This window comes from Tympanuchus pallidicinctus, unplaced genomic scaffold (genome assembly GCF_026119805.1).
Source record: "Tympanuchus pallidicinctus isolate F22 unplaced genomic scaffold, pur_lepc_1.0 scaffold31, whole genome shotgun sequence".
Lineage (NCBI taxonomy): Eukaryota > Metazoa > Chordata > Aves > Galliformes > Phasianidae > Tympanuchus > Tympanuchus pallidicinctus.
In genome coordinates, this window is record NW_026294749.1 from 10795614 (window position 1) to 10813067 (window position 17454).

General features: G+C 40.0%; 1 long non-coding RNA gene across 4 annotated transcripts in view; it reads left to right on the top strand.

The window, feature by feature from the left end:
• The window catches only part of LOC128087882 (uncharacterized), a 237654-nt gene that overhangs the window by 47721 nt on the left and 172479 nt on the right, over positions 1 to 17454 (top strand). The gene's annotated exons all lie outside the window — the stretch shown is intronic.

Sequence of the window (17454 nt, forward strand, 5' to 3'; positions counted from 1 at the left end):
TTAGACAGCTTAAGGAAGTCTCTGGCTCACAGGCCAGAGTGACCTGAACTGCTTTGAAATTTGTTAGTGACACGTAAGTTAACCAGAGAGTATCAGGATTAATTTATTGGTACAGATATTGGAGGAGTGAAATAGATATGATACCTAATTGCGTCTGCTGTTCACTGAGAAAGCAGAAGTGGTTAATAGTGTGATAATCAATGACAGCTTTGGCTGTAGTCATCATCACGGGGACCTTGAAATAGCAGTGTTCAAGGTCCATAGGGGAGCAAGAAAGGCATGTCAGGATAACAAAGGCTGGGCTTCAGATAAGCAGACATTAACTTCTTCAGACAACTGGTGTATGGAATCACACTGGAGATCTGAAGGGTACAAGATCTCATGAAAGCTGGCTAGTCTTGAACTAGACACAAGAACAGCCCATTGCCATGCTAGGGAAAATGAGTGGATGTATCAGGAGACCAGGCTGCTTAAACAGGGAACTTGTGGCAGACCTCTAATGCAAAAAGTCTGTATAGAAGAGGAGGAAGCAGTAAAAGAGGAATTCAGAATTGTTCATGCATGCAGGTCTGGTATAACAAAAGCCACAGTTCAAACAGAGTTGATGTGTGCAAATTAAGGGTCATAAGCAGAGTTTCTGCTGTTATGCTAACAGAAAATGCTGAATGAGGGAAGTGTGGGCCTGCTGCTGAGTGGATGAATTAAGGGCAGCAGACAGAGCAGGCTGAGTCAATCACTGCTCCATGCCTCAGTATTCACCAATTAGGCCTCAGAGGTCTCCATGATTGGTGAGAGTGTTCAAGGAGAACAAGAAGCCCCAAGAGGGCACAAGGACTAAGTCAGGATTACTTGAGAGCTCAACCTTCCCAAGCCCAGGGAAATGGTGTCATCACTGCACTTGGAGGTTAAGCATTGACTGAGCGATGTATTTCTAGAGATGCATGTGCCTTGCTCACTTGGGGCTTGGTCGATTTGGCATGAAGCTGTTCTCTGCAGTCACTGCTGACTCCAAAATCTATTACAGTTTTGAGGTGGGCTTGGTGCAAAGCCCTGGCATTTGGGTCTGATCACTTCTTAAAAGAATGCTTGAAGCTGGCAGCAGCACTAAGTGCGCTACGTTGTCCATTTTCATAGGGCCAGGGAGTGAAAGGCTGATCTTGCCTTTCATCTGTGTGATGCCATCATCTCCTCAAACTCTCTGCACTGTTTTCCTGTTTTTCATAAAACTGTTTGGGAATCTTCCTAGTGTGTTCTGGTTTAACCCAGCAGGTGACTGAGCACTACGCAGTCGTTTGCTTACTCCCTGTCTTTCTCAGTGGAATGGGAGAAAGAATAGGGGAAAGAAAAGAACTTCTGGGTTGTGATAAAACTGTTTACTAAGACAGTGAAAAGGAAAAAGATAATAGTTATGACTACATGTATATATATATACACATAATAGGATGCACAAATAATTGCTCACCACTGACTGACTGATGCCCAGCTAGGCACTCAAGCAGCAGAAGAAAAGTGAGATGAACTCCCACCCCCTTCAAAACTCTTTTCACATGATGTCATGTGCTATAGTATATCCCTTTGGCCACTTTAAGTCAGCTATCCTAAGTGTTCCCCTCCAGCTCCTTGAGCCCTTTGCTGCTAATGACCTTGTCTCTGTACAACACTGCTTAGCAGCAACCTTAAACATGAGTGCGTTACCAACATTGTTTTTCTCCTAGAACCACAACATAGCATTATACTAGGCATTCTGAAGGAAACAACTCCATCCCAGCCGAAACTAAGACACAGTGAGAGGCTTTGCAGTGCTGCAAGACACTGATATATGAGTCATCTCTCCGCGTCTAATCTTGCCAAGATAGCTGTGCTAAGGCTGCAGGGCTTAAAGTCCAAATTGTTTCACATTTTCTCAATGGGCTTGAGCAGAACTGCTGCCATTTGTCGCTTGAGTAACTATAATAAGTTGCATATCTTGGGCTGTAACTAAGGCTCTCTTCTGACTTCAGTATTGTTGTTAAAAGCTATTTTTAAACTGCAAGGCCTTTAAAGACCTTTTGTAGAGCAGTGTAGTAACAAGGAGCTCTCCCTCCCCCAGGGGAAGGATGGAAGAGGGAGAATGGGGTCAGGTCTTCCTCAGGATTACAGAATTCCTGTGTGTGCACAGTCTGTGGAAAAATAAATGAATTGCAAGTATGTTTTTCTGGTGCCCTTTTCTCCACATGCTGAGTTCTTGATTTTTTGAATGCTGTTCAGATGTCTGTAATGTTGCATCTAATAGTGCTTCCCCGATAAATTTGAAACATTGTATTAATTTATTTTTAATTTTTTGCTTCATGTGTGCCATTATGGTCCTGGGAATTTTCTTCCAGCATTCCTGCCAATGTCTTTAACATTTGTTTTACTTGTAAAAATTCATAACGGATGTATTTCCTGGTTTTAAACTTTGTAATAGGAAGAAAGGAACCACAGCTTTCCCATCTCAGCAATAGCCTGAAGCAGGATATGTGGCACACAGCAGACTTTCACCAGAGGGAGGAAATTAACTGGCTAGAAAATAGGGAAAGTTCACCAGCAGTCATTGCTCTTCATTTATTTTGAAGTGAAGCTTTGAATTTCCAAGCAAAGGGGCAACTTGAATAATAAGGAATCTCCCTGTGTATTAATAAACAATGTTTAGATACCTACGTTAACTGCAGTGGCCTCATGCGTTGTCAGTGTTGTCACTGAACTTCTTCCCTTTTTAAAGGAATGGCATGTTAATACTATTAAGTACTAACAGATGTTGTGAAGGCCAGGTTCTGCTGCTTTTCCAAATAGCACGTGGTGGAAACATCCTTACTTTATTCTGGTGTGCCCTGTCAGTTTTGCAGTCCACACTCTATTTGGTGCCTTGAAAAGTGAGACTGAGCAGTGCTGAGACTTGTGAGATGTCCAAGGCCATGTCTTCAGCTAAGTAAAGAAACCTACAGCAGTTTTTTTCTAAACTAGGAATAGAATAATATTTTTAAAAAAAATGATGGATGGTAGTATTATTGTTAATGAAATACGATTTACTCTGAAGAATCTTCAGACTAGTTGAGGGAGATGGAGTAACTTAGAATAACCGAGTACTTTCTAAAGTGAATTGTGATATGTAGTTTGCTGATTGTGATACTGAGTGCATGTAGGCAATGCATTTAGATCTATACAGACAAAGGAAATCTGCCTCATCTGTTAAAACCTCTATTCTAGAATGCAAATGGAAAAGAGTGAGATTTCCTTATTGGGGAAAAGGTGGAGTGAGCAATCACTTGAAATGTAATGTGGTGTTGAATTTAGTGTAGCGTTTCAGTATACTGGTGCTTACCCTCACTGTTTTTTTTTTTTTTGTTTGTTTTGTTTTTAAATAGTTTGTAGCACAGAATTTATCCATGCAATGCTACAGGTAAAGGTTATTAACTTATCCTGATGACACTTTTCCTTGTGGCACTAAATTCATTTTAATAGATTACATATGCTCTAGAAAGAACTCTTCAAAAATTAGACGTTCATGTTTTAAAAACTGCCTCATCCATTTCCTTCTGCATTTTTCCTCTTCTCATTCAGATGTCATTTGGAGTGTGACTGATGAGACCTCCATTTGTTCTAGAAACTTCTTGCACCTTCATTCCTTCCTCATTGAATGGTACTGGTAGCTTTCCTTTTCCTTCCTTGGAATCTTTCCTTATCTTTTCCTGCTACCTGTTTTTGCGTTGAAGACCCAATCTTGACCTCCAGTTTAGAATTTGCATTGCTTATTACCTGGGAATGCAGCAGGTGCTGCCCTGACAGGTTCTGCTTAATTGACAGTTGAGTAATAATTTCACTGTTTTCTATAGAGGAGTCACGATTCTGACAATGGTACTTGAATGAAGCATTTGCAGTGCTCAGGAAACTTATTATCAGCTCTGTTTATCAAGTCTGACCATGTTTTTCTTAGTTCAGTGATATATCAGACTGGGTGATACTTCATGGCAGTAGGGGTTTCAGGTTATTTGTAGTATTTGAATTATGGAACTTCGGTTATTCTTTCCAATAATTCCAAAGACAGTAAATTAATGGTACAGCAAGCAATGCATATATGAATTACTAAATTTTTATGATGCTCTGTTAGCAATAGTAGGGAAGAGGTCACAATCCTGCTGAGATACAGTCTGTAGAAATCTGCACATGCAAAAATAAAATATTTCATGGACATCTTGAACATTTTGTGTAAGATAAGTGAAAATATTTTTAGTTTCAATACTTTTATCTGAGAGCCCTGTGCCTTTCATGCACAAGGAAAGAAGTTTGCCTTTTTGGGTTCTGTCTGCATCATTACATGTAGGTGATGCACTTCTGCCACCTCCTTGGGAAATTCTGAAGGGTGCTTGGGAACGCCCTGAGGAAGCCAGCTGGTGCTCTTACTGGTGTATTTCTCATTGCTGCTCTTTAAAAAAAATGAAGTACAACAGGTAAACGTGAGAGAAAATTCATTTGTGTCGTCACATTAACTGGCAGGAAAATTTCAACAAGCCTCTCCCCTACAGAACTTGTCCTGTCACAGCTTATAAATGAGGTATGCTGGGAAAGCTGTTGTCAAATTCACATTTGAATCCTTTCTGTCTGGGCTTTGCAATCAACGTGCACAATCTTACAGCCCCAGTTGAGAAGTTGTTTTAATCTTGTTTATTTTTTGTGATGAGGGGAGATGTCACATTGTAATAAAGCTATGCAATCAGGATGATTGTACTCGAACTTGCCATTAAAAACCTGAGCAGTTAAAATAAGATTGTATATGTCTACATGTGTATGTCTATATCTATTTAACTATAATCTATGTAATTAAGAAAAAATTGAGAAAACAATCTACCTTTCACTGACTTCTAACCTTTACTGGCTCTTGGGCAACTGAGTAAAGCAAGTGACACAGTGAGTAATACCACATTGATGTGTAGCTTTGGTTTCAACTTTATTTCCTGTGGCCCAAAATAACGGGAGGATTTCATGTGAGATGTAAACTACCAAGCATGGGAGGCTTGTCATGGTGGATGATTGTGAAGCAGCTGTAAAGCTGCTACTATGCCAGCTTTACATTTAACTCAGACGTACTGAAGAGCTACTTATCAAGAGAGCTTTGGTCCCTTCTCTCAGGTTAATTTCTATAGTTTTACATTTGCCCATCACTGGATCAGAACCCATAAGCAGTTTGATAGTGGAAACTGAGTTGTCTTCTTCCCAGGGAGTGTCCTGACCCTGTAAACCAAATCATTGTATCAAGTGCATTTAATCCTGCTTGCTATTCTGTAAAATGTCACAGTATTCAAAAAGTGCCATTCTGGTAAGGCTGTGTGGGACTGCTGCCCCTTGGGAAGAGGAGAGGTGTGGGTTGAGGCTCATGCAACATCTGTGAAGTGTAGGTGGGCCATACCACGCACTTCTCCCTGAAGGGCAGATTTTTCCTGTTTTTCTTCCCCTTCTTTTTTTTTCTTTCTTTTTTTTTTTTTCTTTGAGGTTATTTTTAATGAAAAAGACTTGAGTTGTTGCTGTGTTTTCTCTGAAACTCCAAGTTTGGCTCAGCAGCATGTGGTGAACAGTCTTGCAATTTGCAGCTGACAAGGAGTTTCCATTTTCTCCCTCCCTACTCCCAGATATGTGCTTCTTACCTTTGGCTGACGCTCACCAGACCTGCCTTCAGCTGCATTAACTGGTTGAATTTGCAGAAAAGCAATCCAGAAGAAATAGCTTGGTATTTCTCTCACTGCTGTAGTGGGTCAGCGTCTTGTTGAGAGCTGGCAGCAGGGAGCTGGGGAGGAGCAGGGAAACAAGGCTGAGGGTTTACAGGGAGGAGAAGAGGCCTTTTTTCCCCCCTGAAGCAGGGCAAAGTATGTCTGATCCCCATTTGAGCACTGTTTGAGGTGCACAAGTCATTCTGGAGTTTTCTGAAGGATTCCTTGAGTGCCTTGCCTTAAGAGACTTGTGCAAAGTGTTCTAGGAAAACTTGTGGTGGAAAAGAATGTGAGCATAAGGCCTTCCAAGTCCCAAGAGGTGAATAACCAGCAACTGAACTGCTTCTCCCTTTGAAATGCCTTTGATGGGAGCATCAGTTCAGCACTGCAGATACTGCTCAGACACGATGTCTGTTGGTAGCAGGAAGGTGTAGAAATGAGGAAGTGTGTCTGGGAAGGTTGTAAATACTCAAGTGGTCAGGTCTGGAAGCTGAGTGGTATCACACTTTCTTTAGCATACAGGCGTAGTCTATAACAGTAACTGACTGTTCTGAGGCTACACTAACTGGAAGTTTCATTTTTCATTTTTCATTTTTTCTTTCCCCAGGGCAGCTGGACTAGCAGGAATGGGCAATTTTTTTTTTTTTTTTTAATTTTTATTTTTTTCCCTTGGCTGCCTACTGCCACGGTTCCTCATTAATTTTCAGGATGCAATCAGTGCCTGCATTTGGCTTGCCCTTACACAGAAGGGTATCTCTGAGACTTGTAGTTCAAGCTAAGGAAGGAAAGCAGCAGATGCTGCTGAGCCTTTTCCTTCATCCTGTTGAGGAAAAGCTGACAAATTTTGCAACCTTCATGTTTCCTTGCAATAAAGGCCTGGTTGCTTGGAAGATTTTTCTCCCTCAGTTAAGCAGCTCTCTGGCTCATTGTCAATACTGCTGCTTGTAGATAAAATTGTGTCAGACTTTAGAGCTGCAGAAGAAACCCTAGCATGAGCTGGAATAGTTCTAAACGTTAATGGGGGCTTTATCTATAGTGATCTGTGTTGAATGTGGCTTGCTCTAAAACGGCAGTTCAAGTGCTCTATGTGAGTTTTGACTCTGCCAGGCTGAGAAAATATATTGTCTTTAAACAGCATAAGTTTTGTAGAGCACAAAACAGAAGGAGAATAAATAAGTAAATGAGGGACAAACCAAATAATATGATGAAACATGCAACCAAGGAAGAAAGTCTGTTAGAAGAAGAGGCAGGAGGGGAAAATGAAAACAGATCGACTCCTCCAGAAATGCACGGCTACTCTGATTCTACCTTCTTCACCTCTTTCTCCTCCCACTACAGTGTGCCTGCTGACTTTGAATGTTGACCTTCTGCCTGAGCTGTGTCTCACTGCTGCTGGAGCCCTGCTCCTGCCCTTGCTCCCTGCATGCTCCTCTGCTGAGCATAGGGTTGGCAGCTCAGGGAAGTGCAGGGTGATCAAAGCTCTGCAGTGCTGTGTCAGCACACAGCAGATTAAGAATTTTAGTAAATTTCTCTCTTGCTCAGAGAGGAGAATTAGCTTACTCCAAATTGACTGGATTTATGGGAAATCTGTGCAGGCTGATGTATTTATTCCCCCATGTTTCTGGCTGTGCTTCTGACAGGTGCTGAGAGAAGATTTACAGAAACAGCAAATATTCGCCAGAATGGTGGAAATATCTGAGGATTATATAGGCTGACTGTTTTTTATCATCTCTATTTTAGTTCTAGCTTAATAACTTAAATGCATACACTTGAGTCTGTGGAAATCTACTTCCCTGTTGAATTTTATGCTGATTTCGTGACTAAATGCTACTACTGATAGACAAGTGCAGGTCTGATATATACCTTGTTGTCCACTTTTTAGTTAAGATGAAGCAAACAAGGGAGAGAGTAGAAAAAAACTACAGATGGATTCTGGTGACCGCAGCAGAAAAAACTTGGGTTATGCTTGGATAACATGAACACTGAAAAAACTGTAACAGAAGAATTTCTTTATTAGTTATTCAGTCCATATTTCTGCTTCTTTCTGCAAAAAAAAAAAAACATTTTTAAAAAATATTGTTATGTAGAGAGACTGTATGTGAAATTAAGTTTCACCTGCAGATTCCGTTTTCATCCTTGAAAAATTTAAGTAGCCATATATAGGGAATTACAGAATTGTAGGGGTTGGAAAGGACCTCTAGAGATATGCAAGTTTATTTCTTTATTTTGGGACCTGTTGACCTGACCATATCAGAACTCGCCAAACTATCATGGTTTGTGAGAACAAGAATATTCCATGCTAACTTCTACCAGTTAGCAGTTGGACTTGCCCTGTGCTGCATCAAGTTTTTGGGTAAGGATTACAAGAATGTTTTGGTTAGTAGCAAGGAACTGCTCATTTCCTAAATTTTCAACAAATATAATTAAAAATTGTACAAAACTGTATCAAATTCATTTTTCAGTTATTCTTTCCTGTACCTGTGTGTTTTATTAACAACACTAAAAGCATTTTATTAAAAACGTCTCCCACCTGCAAACTCATCACATAATTGTTGGCTGTAGTCTTACATGCCTTTAAAAATCTGCATATATGTTGCAGAGTAAAGCAGATTTTTTTTTCTGTGGAACATATTTATATTTATGGGGATGGGTAGGTGGGGTTGAAATAAGTATGCTGCTGAATCTGCACTTTTCTAACAAAGTTGCTCACTTTTGGTTATTAGTAGTGAAGTGTGGAGATGAAGCTTATGGGTGCTACAACTGTAATCAGAGAGGATAGAATAACAAGTTATTCCTCCAAAGATGCTACAAGTGAAGTTTTGTTCCTCCTGTTTTATAGTACTTTGTGAAGAATAGAAGTGATAGCTTATGTTTACTGAAAACCTTCCTCAAATAACTTTCTCTGGGCCCCATGCTTGGCAGGAAGTGTGTGAGAGAGGATACAGCAGGTTATTCTGCTTGGAGGAGTACCAGACCCTTTATGAGAGTCAGAAATACACTGACAGTCACCATGCTGAGCCTGTGACCTACTGAGGCTTTCAGATTGACTACTTAGGCCCAAATCGCTTGCTGTGATGCTCAGAATAGCTTGGCAGTAGCTGTCTCTGACCTTTTCTCTCCAATTCTTGAGGTCTTTGCATTGTTTTAGCCTGATTGGATGCTTAGCACTGTGTAAAACTTTTTAGCCTCGACTAACAGTCTCATTTTGTTTGCCTAAGTTTTATCTAATGGGAGCAGAATACACCTAGAGCAGTGGCTCCAGCTGAAGTAGCAACCTGTCCTGCACTTTGGAGCAGGTCAGCTGCTAGCATCAAATTCCAGAAGCCACTTTTTCTTTTTTAATTTAAAGTTTCAACACTTCTTACCCTGAGACACTGTCATCTTTGCTAATTAATCTTTTCTCTTTGCAGCACCTGGATTTCCTCTTAATTTGCTGCTAAAAGTGTTTATTCACGCAAGCCAGTCTGCAGTCTTTCCTAACTCGTTTTTTTCCCCCTCTCACTTGGAATGGAAAGGCTGACTAACATCTGTATTTTTCACTTGAGCTATTTCTGTGTTGAGCATAAGTGTTTGAGTGTGACCTCACTGATTTCCCTGCATTTGCAGAATTTGCTGTTCCAAGATCCTGAAGCTCCTTCTTTTTCACTTCATTTCATTGCACTGAATTATGACATATGTAGTGATTTTGGACAGTGAGCTTTTCTATCTAGGTAAGCTCATGGTTAGAATGGATTCAGCTCTTTTTTTTGTTGTTTCTCCTGAGAATAATCTCAATGATGATACAAAAACATCTCAAACATCTCAAAGATATTTTGGGCAATGTTTACCAAACAGAAGGTGAAAGAAGTGTTCTATTATATAGCATTATAGTCCATTCTGGAATGGATGCCCAGGGAGGTGGTGGAGTCACCGACCCTGGGGGTGTTCAAGGAAAGGCTGGATGTTGTGTTGAGGAACATGGTTTAGTGGGAGCTGTTGGGAATAGGTGAACGGTTGGACTGGGTGAGCTTTTAGGTCTTTTCCAACCTTGGTGATTCTATGATTCTATGATTCTAAGCAACATACTGCAATTTCCCCCCCAAAAAATAATAAATAAATAAAAGAAAGAAAGAAAAAAAGAAAAAGAATTTGCCTCCTACATTTAACTATTACTCAATTAAATTGTTTGCTTTTCCTACTTGTGTATAGCTCTCACTTTGTAGAAGTACTGAAATCCTGAGTCTTAATAGCAGTGTGCTGTGCTAAGAGGCTACATGTTCACCTAGATCTCTGTATATCTGATGCTTAGCCTTCAGGTGGATTTGAGGTGCTCCCAAAACTGATTCTATCAGACCTTTGCATTCAGAGTTGATAGCTTGAGGACAAGGGAATGTTCTTCATGTTCCTAGGCTGAGTAGTTCTTGAGAGAAGAGATGGATTAAATGGTACCATAGATTTGAGATGTGCCATGGAAACTATTTTGAGCTTTGTTAATGAGTACCTTCCCCATCTTTCTCCTATGGACACTGTTTATCTGTACCTGAAAAGATAAATAAAGCCATTATTATTCAGAAAAAGCCAATGCCCCATGTTTATTTCATCTGAGTGATCTTAGGACTAAGCTTAATATTATATTGACACCACTGGAAATTAGATGCATGTGACTTGGTTAATAAAATGGTGACCATAAAGTATGTCAGCTTTTTTCCAGTGTCCATTTATGGTGCTGCTCTTCATGCACACATTTCCCTGATGAAGAAGCTTGTCCTGTCCCAAGTCCGGTGACTTCTCTAAATGAAGAGCACAACAGAAGAAAAATGTAAAACGAATAAGAATTATACTGTCAAGTGCACAAAGTTGTAAATGTTAAAAGACTGAAGAGGATTTAGGAGTTTGGTGTAGAACGAACATGCATCAGAAATGTCTTTCTGTGGATTTTCTCTTTTTTTTTTCCCTACTGGAGACGTAAATGCTTGTTTGGAAAACTTCCTCCTTGCTCTTTCATGCAGCTACTGACAGAAATCCAAGTTCTCACGGTTAAATGGCATCAGTTCAGGGAGCTGATGCCCTGCCTTCAGCCTGTGTGGGCAGGCCATGCTGCTGGGTGGCAGGAGCAGGCTGGGTGGACCTTATCCTGTGGAGGGATCCTGTGTCACTCTCTCTGACCTGTCTGCTAATGGAGAATATCAATAAAAGGCTATGAGACCTGGCCCAGTCACATGGTGTTTAAATTAAATATTTACTGTGTGGTTTTCTTTAGGGCTGTTTCGTGTGGGGTTTTTTAGATGTCAGCGTGCAGAAGAATTGGTAAGGATATTTTTGCTTAAGGCTGTGTGCTATTGCTGACTGGGGTTGTAACTCTGTTACCAGTGTCTTTTCCTGATGACCCAGTGTGAAGCTTCCCAAACCATGATCCCATAGATCAGTTCAGGGAGGGAGCTGACACATTGTGGGAGCTCTGTTAGGCCTCTTTCCAGGGGTAAAATCATTCAAGAGCAAGCTAAAACTACACTGAACACTTCCACCCACCTTCCTCCAAATAAGCCTGAGAGAGATTCCTGCTTTTTGCCTGTGAATGGGAGGGAGGATTCCCCAGCACACCAAGTCCACTAAGAAGTGGCCTTTGGTAGCTTTCAGAAGGAGTCATTACCATTTCTGTGCCTCTGCTTTTTTTCCCCTTTCCTTTCCTTTCCTTTCCTTTCCTTTCCTTTCCTTTCCTTTCCTTTCCTTTCCTTTCCTTTCCTTTCCTTTCCTTTCCTTTCCTTTCCTTTCCTTTCCTTTCCTTTCCTTTCCTTTCCTTTCCTTTCCTTTCCTTTCCCTCTTTCCCTCTTTCCCTCTTTCCCTCTTTCCCTCTTTCCCTCTTTCCCTCTTTCCCTCTTTCCCTCTTTCCCTCTTTCCCTCTTTCCCTCTTTCCCTCTTTCCCTCTTTCCCTCTTTCCCTCTTTCTCTCTTTCTCTCTTTCTCTCTTTCTCTCTTCCTTTCTTCCTTTCTTATTCTTTTGTTTTATTGATGAGTTCTTATGAGTTTTCCTTATTTCTTTGCCAGTCTCTAAGACTGGAGAGTGCTTTCCTGCAAATGAAAGGTTAATTCTTTTTCTGTCACTTGGGAAGAAGACTATTCCAAATTGTGAGAATATTTATTTTTATCATATTCACAAGGATGTTGGGATGAAACAAATGCTTTTTTTAAAGGCAGCAGCTGGGCCCAACCTCCAGATTTGGAGTATTTTCAGTCTTCATCTGCTTACAAGAAGCTGGAAGCACGCCTATATGGGTTGCTTATTTAAGAGGTTGATGTACTTTCTATTGAGAATGCAGAACTGGATTTCACAGCAAGGAACATATTAATGTTTTCAGTAAATAGTTTTAATAGATTCAGCTTCCACCAAGTGCCTTTGAAAAAGTGCTTTATTCTGATTTGGACCTTCTGCAAATGAAATTATCAAATGCTTGACCATAACCAGATTGCTCCTGTAAGTGGTATTTTAGTTTTAGATTTATTGGGTGATATATTTTAGATACGTTTGAAAGAAATATCCCAATAAATGAAAATTTTCACGAGGGAAGATGAGTTTTCCATTTTATTAACTGATAGGTGAAGGAATGCCTTTGAAAAGCCAAAGCCCTGCAGAAGGACTTCCTTGTTCATGGTGCATGGACTGTGGTACCAGAAATGCTAAGTCATGGCCTGAAGCAATGATTGAGCACCTGCTGGGAAGGCAGGGCCAACCCAGGGGAGCTCAGGTGCAGGATTGACCCCTTCCCAGACCTTATTTAAGTGTTGGCAGTGGAAGCAAGAGCATCTTGCTGGAGATCCTTGACTACCTGCAGCTTTCTAAGGGAAAGTAGGTTTTGGTTCTTTTTTTCTTCTTTCTGTGTCTATAGCTGTTGCTGTAGACAATTTGAAGACATTTGAGCATGTCTTCTCTTGTTGCAGCCTAGGACATTGCTACTCTGCTATCACTGCTGTGTTTTCCATCACGTAGCAGCATTGCAACCATTTTTCTTACCCTATCGTAGGCTGGTATCTAGCATGATATAAGTCAGTAATAGGAAAAAAATTTCAGCCTGGAAGAAGGCCATCGCATGTGTTCACTGAGATGATGTACTTTGTTCAGCTGATGTATAGTTCACAAAGACTCTATATAGAGAGAATGGGATTATTTTCACTTGAACTGTTTGTGTGATGGAGGGAAGATATAGCAGCAGCAGGGTGGATCTGGTTGAATACCCTGTTATTTATACAGAACTTCAGAAAGCTCATATTTTGGGAGAAGCAGACAACAGTAGCTGCTTCTTTCCTTTCTCTGTGTCTATTTTGTGTTTCGTGTTAGTAATAAAACTGGTCATTCTGAGTATCTTAAGTTTTCAGTAGCTAATTTGTAATCAAGAGGTGTCCTGTAGGAAAGATTTCATATTGAGGAAACTGTAAACAGTACTGCCTTAATGCTAGAGCTATTCTTGATTTGATGAGAATAGCAGTGAGAGATGGTGTATGTGTGAAGAAAGACATTAGTAATGTTTGACTACCCTGTATGCTACCTCTAATCATTCAGTGATGTAATATATGTTGCAACGGCCTGTGCTTGTGAAAGCATTGTAATTCCCTTTTCAGAGAAATGAAGTCTCATGAAATAATTTGTGTTTATTCTTAATAAGGCTTATACATATTTTAATTTTTCTTTTTTTTTTTTTTTTTTTTTTTTTTTAATTCTGTTGTTAAGTTGTGTGATTGAGTTCTACCAAGTGTATTTGCATCACTGAGTGATGACAGTTTAGGATACAAAATGTCTCTCCAGTTTGCTTATTAATTGCTGCAAATACAACTGCACCCTGTGAAGAATGATTCCTTCAGATTTTATATGGAGCTTGGCATATATGAGTGGCCCTGAATTTGTTCCAGAGACGTGTATCTCTGGAGGTCCCTTCCAACCTCTACAATTCTGTGATTCTGTGTACTTTTTTCTTGACAGTAAGACTTGGAAGGTCTGGATACTGGTGTTATTGGCCACTTGAATCAAGGCATTTCAATGTGCTTTTCAGAAGCAATTACCTATCACTGTCTTGTTTAACAGCCACAACCTTCTTACCTGAAACATCATCATTGTTCTCACATTTAAGAGAAATAGCACTGGATGGTCATTATGAATCAAATATTCATTGCTCTGATTTGCAAAAGATGCTCTTCGACTATAGCATTAATTTCTGCACAACTATTTCACATCATCATTTTCTCCCAGTTCTGCCATGACCTATTTTATGTAGGTTGTTCCAAAAGTCATGTCTTTTACTTATTTCCATGGAAACTACAACAGATAAAAGGGGCACAATAACACTATTTGAAAGAACAAATTCTCAGCTGCTAAACACTATTTTTTCAATGTAGTCACCACCATTAGCAGTGCATTTTTGCCAGAGATAAACAAGAGCCTGCATGCTGTGCTCACAAAAATCTGCACCAGTGGTGGTGACCGGCTGTCTCCACTGCTGGAATGTATCACCCAAATCCTCACTGTGCTCGTATCCACTGTTTGATCTCCATCAGCGTTCAGCAAGCCTCAGTGAATGTCCATAGGTACCATTTTTTTCAGCATGGAGGAGTTCAGTTCCTCACCTTTCCTTCCCCCACGCTTCCACATCGTATCCGTTTGTCATGCAACAAAAAAACGTAATGGGATATTGGCTGGAAGGCTCAGCCTCTACTGCTGTACTGCCAGCATCTGCCCCCTATATGATGGGTTAACATAATGCCTCCTGTTTCATTACTTTCAGAGCAGCCCTCATATGCACTCAGATCATAATGTTTTACTGCAGAAATGGTGCATCTAACAGCCTGTTTTTCCTCCCACTGTTCAGGAGCTTTGGTTCACTGTCCCTTAAGAGGGGTAAAGATAAGCTTTGCAGTTTTCACACGAGAATAAATAAAAGACAAAGCTGGCAATATAATGTTGCTGTGCATCTGTATGTCTTGATGAGTATTTCTCCCTGTTTCTTTTATGAGAGTACTTATCAACATGAGCATTACATCAGAATCTCTGCATCCACAGTTAATTACAATATATTGTAATAACAGCTTAATACAGTAATTTTCTAAGTGTACTTTTAGAAAGGATATTGGATTACAGTTGTGGAATGATAAATACTAATGCTGAAAAAATAACTGTAAGAAAATGACATGTAATAATTCCTGAGATACCTAAAAGTTATGGGCTACGTTTAATAATACAAAGCATGAAAAAAAAAGTACTTTTTCTATAATGTTTGTATGCATGTGAAGGATTCCCTTGGTGTGTCTCAAGGGAATATCCTTTTAAGATAGGTGTCCAAATTAGGGTACTGGTACTACTGCTTGTCTGAGAGATGTGTCACTTTCAGAGTTTTCAACTAACCACTGAAAAAGATTTTCTACTCTTTCGGTTTCACTCTGCTAAGTGGTGAATGTTGCCCATTCTTCAACGTTGATTGATGAAGATTTTAACATATTGTTTACATTAATGTTGCGTTACATTTTATTAGAAAAATATTATGTAATTATTACATTTGGACCTCATCTTTTATTTTTCCCCTACTAGTACTGTTCAGTGGTGGCCTTCAGACATGGGATCCTATTAGATTCTTGCTGGGTGGCCAAAGGAAGAAGATTGCAAGAGTTGCAAAGATTTGTTTGTTTTGGGTGAGCGCATCAAAGGCTCACAGGCCTCCTTGTACAATGATGAAGTCAGAAGATGGGAAAGCAGAAGGAAAAAAAACCTCAGTCTGCTTTATATAAAAAATAGCATCTTGGAACTGCATGTAGCCATGGATTTCTCTGTGAAGCTTGCTTTTTTCTTTTCACATGCACACATTAATAATGTAAAATGCAGAGATACATTCATAAGTCAAATCATATATAGTGTGCTAACACTCAGTAACTTAGCATGTATCATCTGAGGTGCTGGATGATGGGATGGATTCCAATCCATATGTTCTACAGGTGCCCATTAGTGAGACCTTCCTGCTGCTAAGTGAGACAAAGTATGAGTTAGGATTTAATACGTTGCAGAAATTACCTTATCAGTTCCTTCCAGTAAAAAAGATAGCTTGCTAATATGGCTTGCCCTGGCTGATGTCTGTGTGCAGGGCGTGTAACTTTGTTGTTTCTCACTTGTGTTAGTCATTTTAATAGATGATGTTAAGATGTGGCTTTAAACCATCTTTTTAATGCAATGTTATAGATGTCGACTGGAGCAAAGATCTTCATATATACCAGTGCTGCTCTGACAGTAATGTTTTATCGGGTTGGTCCATGACATCAGAGGTGGATGTTAGTAGTATGGCAATAGAAGCAACAGAACATTGGCTGGATGCTTCAGTATTTTCTTGCTGTTTGACAGATGGTAGCAGAGGGACATGGTGTCTTCCATAGAAGAATGGATGAAGCAAAAGCGTGAAATTGAATTCCTCAGTGTAGGGAAAAAAATGACACCCACTGACATTCATTGGCACTTGCAGAACATTGATGGAGACCAAACAGTGGATGTGAGCACAGTGAGGTGGTGGTGATTTAAGTTCAGCATGTAAACTCTTGTTCATCACGACCAAAAATGCATAACTAATGGTTGTGACTATCTTGAAAAATAGTGTTTAGTAGCTGAAAATTTGCTCTTTCATGTACTGTTATTGTGCTCTTTGTATCTGCTGTAATTCTCATGGATGTAAAATGGAGGCATTACTTTTGGAACAATCTAATGTTAAACTACTGGCACTTAAAGAACTGTGTATTTATACAGACAAAGGATGGATTCCAAAAGGGTAAAAATGACTGATTGCTCCATTCAATCATCTTATTCCATGTAGAAAGGAAGGAAATATTTGCTGCTAGTAGTAATATGCAGTAGCTTCTGTAGCTGTATATGCATTTAGTGGCATTAGCTGTTTCTCTTGAAATATCCTGTTGTCTTGGTCAAGAAAACTCTCTTATCTTTGTTCTTTATAGCTGTATTTAAGATATTCTTTCCTTTTCTCTCAAGAGACTTCCAGTTAATAAAGTTGCTCACAGGAAGTGATTCATACTGCAGAATGGACACAGGCAGCACATATACGTGCAATGAGATGCTGGGTGGTAGCTGAGACTTTTTCTTTTTAAAGTCACTGAGGATCAGAAATCCCACAGAGGAGTGACTCAGGAAGACTCAGAGTCCTTGAGTCACTTGTTTGAAACTTTGTCAATATTTGCCCACACAGCCATTACCGTTCGTGTTCTTTATGTTCGTTAATGGATTGAACTTCACATCACCTTTGTGGTGAAGGAGTTTTTTTGTGTAAGAGGGGAACTGAAGTCACAGGACATGCAAACAGAGTTTGTCGTTGGGGGTGGATATGCTCATCCCCAAAAAGGGCAACTTCCAGCTCCAGGGTATATGGAAAGTAGGCTTTGTGGGAAAAACAGGACCTTGTTCTATGCTGGTGTTTGGCAGGCAGGTGAGAGCTGCTCATCCGAATGACAGGAGCTGAGAGATCTAGGAAACTTCGTTTTAAAGCACAGCTGCTGATTTAGTGCAGCTGAAACTGAGGAGTAGAAGCAGGCACTGCAGTGTTAACAGTCAGTCGGAACCCAGGCCGGTTAGCTGAATATTAAGCAGCACTACATGGGAAAATTTAAGCAAGCTTAGTTTTCTTGGCAGTGGTTATCCTTGTTTTCCATTTCAGGAGGATCTATGGCTCTGTGAAATATAACTGGAGATTGTCTTTGTAAGTTCTACTCCAGTCAGCTTCCCA